The sequence below is a fragment of the Macrobrachium nipponense genome, chromosome 13, assembly GCF_015104395.2.
Source record: "Macrobrachium nipponense isolate FS-2020 chromosome 13, ASM1510439v2, whole genome shotgun sequence".
NCBI lineage: Eukaryota > Metazoa > Arthropoda > Malacostraca > Decapoda > Palaemonidae > Macrobrachium > Macrobrachium nipponense.
The window spans coordinates 91,921,748-91,926,836 of NC_087206.1; the positions used below are offsets into that span (position 1 = coordinate 91,921,748).

At 31.4% G+C, this 5,089-nt stretch overlaps 1 long non-coding RNA gene across 1 annotated transcript; it reads right to left on the reverse strand.

The window, feature by feature from the left end:
* Positions 1-2,398: 2,398 nt before the first annotated feature.
* LOC135225204 (uncharacterized) lies at positions 2,399-4,148 on the reverse strand. Its single transcript, XR_010316927.1, has 2 exons — positions 3,971-4,148; positions 2,399-2,869 (listed from the first exon to the last, which is right to left on the reverse strand). It is a non-coding gene; the product is annotated as an uncharacterized LOC135225204 (long non-coding RNA).
* Between the last annotated feature and the right edge of the window lie 941 nt (positions 4,149-5,089).

The following is a 5,089-nucleotide window of genomic DNA, read 5'->3' on the forward strand; positions in this document are numbered from 1 at the left end:
ATTCCATTGAGGAGTGAGAGATGTGTATTTCTGGTGATAGAAGTTCACTCTCCACGTGGTTCGGAAGTCACGTAAAGCCGTTGGTCCCGTTGCAGAATAATCACTGGTTCCATGCAACGTAAATCCACCATACAAACAAACACAATCACAAACGGTTGTTTGTTATAGGATACAGTTTTGAGGGGCATTCTCTTCAGCCACTTTGACCCCCAAGATGTATGCAGTAAATGTCTGAGTTTCCAATATAATCAAAATCTAGGTAACTAATTTATTATGCAAACAATTGATTGATGTTTGCGGGAAATGTCTTAAGTTTTTCAACAAACTTTAAATCTAAGTAATTAATATCTTTATAAAAACGACCGATTTTCTAAATATAAGAAAAAAATGTAGGTAATTAATTCATGATACAATATACTATTATACTATTTCCTGTCATCTAGGCTCCAGAAAATATGGATTTTCATCGTGATGTCAGTGGAGGCGAAAATTCTAATTTAATTTATAATGTATAAGTATCAGAGCAGAACGAAGAAATAGAGGTATTTGAATAACTTTAGTTCTGTGTTTCCCTGTTAAATACGCCTATGATTTCCCTTCGAACATTCCCCATGTCATATATTTGTCATATTTTCCTAAACAGTGTACCTATACATAGTATGCAGTGTACGTTTACAGTGTACATATATATATATATAATATATATATATATATAATATATAATATATATATAGATATATATATAATATATATATATATATTATTATTATATATATATTATTATATATATATATATTTATATATAGATTTTTTTATAAAATAAATTATATATATATATATATATATACATATATATATACTATATTTTGGTGGTGATACGATATTGCTTGAATTCTCAAAACACGTATTAAACCAGCAAAGAAAAATATTCGCAACAATTCCAGCAAATGGGTCTGTTCCTACATTTTAACATATATAAAATATCCCTTTCAAGTCCACATTTTCAGTTCTTTCCAGATTTCAATGAAGTCAGGACGAGCTGCTCTTCCTCCAAGAGCACGAATAACGAACTCAGCAGTGTCAACAGCCGTGTCAGCAATGCGTCAGCAGTCTCGTCAGCAATGCGTCAGCAGACTCCTACTCCAAGCGTAGCAAACCTAAGAGGAGTTTAGCCCAGAGGATGCTCACAGACAGTACAAATAGCGAAGTCAGCATAGTTAGCAGCGAAGTCAGCAGCGAAGTCAGCAGCGTCAGCAGAGTTGTCAGTAGTACTTCAGCCGACTTCTCCTTCATTCAAATGACTAATAGTTTGCTTTCCTACATATCAGTGGATTCGTAGAGAAAATATTATTATAATCATTTCTTTAACCAAGATATGAACATCGGCCAGCTATTAGCAAATATCAGCCCTGATGAGAAGAGAATAATAAGAAGAATTGAAAAGACCATATATAAAATCAATTCCACTGATGCTGCCATCATCTTTAACAAAACATGTTTAAGAGAGTGTCTCCTACCTTCATATATAATCATTATCATTATTATTATCGTTATTCAGCAATTAAGCTAATATTTACCATTATACAAAATATGCTCGAGTTTATTGTTTCTTGACTTCGTTTAATAAACGAATCTGTTTCATAAATTTATAATGCAAATAAATATTACCTAAGTCAATATATCCTTACTTTGATCCCGTGAGCCTATGGTTACTTTTTTGAAGTTGAAAGTAGGGTAAAAGTGTTTATTTATTTACAATTTTATGGACTATTACACTTTCCACCCTGAACATTCTTTTGGATTGAAATTTATTTATAAACTATCTATCTATCTATCCTTCTATATATATATATATATATATATATATATATATATATATTATATATACATATATATATATATATTATATATATATATATATATATATATATATATATTGTTAAATGCGTGGCTGTGTAAAGTTTAGCATTTACTCTGAAATTACAAGACTGGGTACCACGCAGGTAACAGCAGAGAACAGGGAAAAAACATATCAAAATTTATGGATTTAATGTTATGTTACGTTTACACAGGAGCTGAAGGCACTAGTTCCTTGGCACTGAGGTTACGTCAATTAACATATAAATTAGTGCCACCATGAAACCCCCAGAAAATGTAAATCCTTCTTCATTTTCTAATTAGTTTTGCACTCAGTTTGTTCAGTGTCATCTATATACATATATATATATATATATATATATATATATATATATATATATATAATAATTTCAACCTCACGGCAAATAGGCTTAGTGAAGCCTCATTTTCCTCCATTAATGAACAAGATCCTCTTTTCGGAAAGAATTTAGTAACATACATAGGAAGCGGTATTAGAATTTTAGGATGAAAGAAATTCATATTGTTTTATTATATTATTTATTTATATGCATTAAGTAACTTATTTCTAATGTGGTTATAAATGGTTGGGGGCTTATGAACATAATGTATAGGCTGATATGCTTAGGGTTATATATGCGTGATACAGCGAATATTAGGTAGATGATAGATTGAGTAGCGTAAAAATGACTATATAAACTTATAATCGAGTATATTCAGTCAATAATAAATATAAAATGAAATTCCTGGTGATATTAATTATAAAATTGTCTTCAAGAGTCCACCGACATGTAGGAGAGCAAAGTGTTGGTCATCAAAATGTTCTTCTTTTCGTGTTTTTTGAAAATTCTCTCGGTTAAACTCTTCTTGGGTTTGTTACGCTTCGAACAGAAGTCCGCTGACGCCTGGCTGTCGACGCTGCTGACGCTGCTGACGCTGACTTCGCTGCTCGTGCTGTCACTGGAACGACACCGAGTCCTGACGTCATTTGGTTCTGGGAAAGAAGAACAAAGAAGGGAAATGAGTTGCCAGGTATTATAAATATAATATGAAGGTGGAAAAGTAGTACTTGAAACACTTTTGCTATTATAAATATCACTTTTAATTTTATGTGAATCAGGAAAATTATTACGTACCACCAAAAGTGGATGATTACTTTTCCATAAATAAATAAATTGGTAAATAAAAGTGTATAATGACATAAAAATTAAAGAAAAATTAACAAATGTTTTCTTTAAGCCTAAAGTATGGAGGTGGTATATAGTAGAACCATTTTTTTGTGTCAACTGTCTTATATTTTTTTATTGCATTAGTGAATAGCCAGAAAGACAGAACAATCGTATAATAATCTAGATATTACAAAATATAAAAAGATAATTGGGAAAATCTTAACATAAAAAGTGAATTACATATCAAGATTATTTGGCTGCAATAATCCAGCGAATAACTTGTACCATAACTTGTTCAAGTAGGTCTAAGGTAAACCGATATCAAACCAATATCATTGCCTCGAAATTTGACCTCTATGAAATTTAAAGATGTTGGAAAGTAAAAAACAAAGAAATTTAAACCCTGCTACAGTTTTAGAGTTATATTGGAAGTTTATTGGTGTAAGAAGAGAAGGGTGGCATACATTTAATGTTTTTTGAAAGTATAGGGGAAAAGTTGAAGATATAGTGCCTGATAATTTTTTTTAGAAATCATTACATACCACAAAAAAAAAAAAAAAAATATAATATATATATATATATATATATATATATATATATATATATATATATATATACATATATGTGTGTGTGTGTGTTTGTATGTAAATATAATAGCCACAATGCCATCATAACCTCTGTGGCTATTACATTAACATATGTATCTGGTTAAAATGACCAGTAGATTCTATAATATATGTATATATATATATATATATATATATATATATATATATATATATATATATGTATGTATGTATGTTATGTATATGTATATATATATTCCTAATATGTCCATATTTATAAATGAACGTTAATACTTTCCTTTTTTCAGATGATATTTAAAAAACTCGTTTACTAAACAGTACGAATAAAAGATTACTTACCGAGATAAGTCTTATTCATGAGCTGATCGTCTTCTTGTACAAATTGCTGCACCATTTTGATACGAGACTGTGTTGTTTCTCTTTCTCTTGTTTTAGAACTTTCTGCTAGAGTAGCCTTGTTGTTGTTGTAGTGTTTCTTCTCCTGGTTTTCAAGACGAACTTAGGGTTGTTCTTCTTCTGCTCTTGGCGTCTGTGAACTGACACTTGTGGTCTCTCGCTCGGTTTATATACACACGAGGAACCCGGTTGAGCAATGTTCGCCTTATCTAGAACAAAGATAACCACTCTTGCTAGTTTCTACGTCGTAGATCTCGTTGGAGATAAGGAATCTCAAAAGTTAAAATTAATAAAAAGGGGCATGAGAGGACATAAATGTTCTCCGAATCGTTTTCAGGTATCCTTATTTTTATCTCAAAAGCGAGATAAGGTTCCCTGATCTTCCTTCCTCAAGCAAAGATTAAACCGCTAGACAATAATGTGATTCATGTACGTACTTCACGTAATCGTTCTCGTTTCTGTCTCTCTCTTTTTAGATCTTTTTCAGACTTTCGCCTAAATATAATAATGATAGCTGTCGATTTTAATTACCTGACCTTCATCGGTCTAAGAAGCTTCCTCAAGTAATGTTCAAACCGCCAGACATTAAAGTTGTCTCTGACTCTCTTTCTCGTAACCGTTCTTCTCTCTCTCTCTCTCTCTCTCTCTCTCTCTCTCTCTCTCTCTCTCTCTCTCTCTCTCTCTCTCTCTTAGACTTTTTAAGACTTTTATCTGAATAATGATAGCCGTTAATTTGGGTTATCTGTTCCTTACTGTGTCCTCAGTGAACCAGTGCACAAAAAATAGTCGAAGATTATGTCCAATATGTGTTCAACGTTTCATTTGATGTTTTTGCAAACTAGACCAAGCCTGAATCATTTTGATGTAAAAAGAGAAAAATGCTAATCTTTTTATTAGATCAAGTAGAGAATCAGATCATCCGTGGAATGAGATAACTTGAGAGCTAAACACCTCTGTTCAGCCACAGTTACAATTGCAGTTTGTGAAATAAAATCATTTATCATTTTCTCATACTGAAAATGGTAGAGAATCTGTGTAGCATTAGATGTGCATATTTCCCTT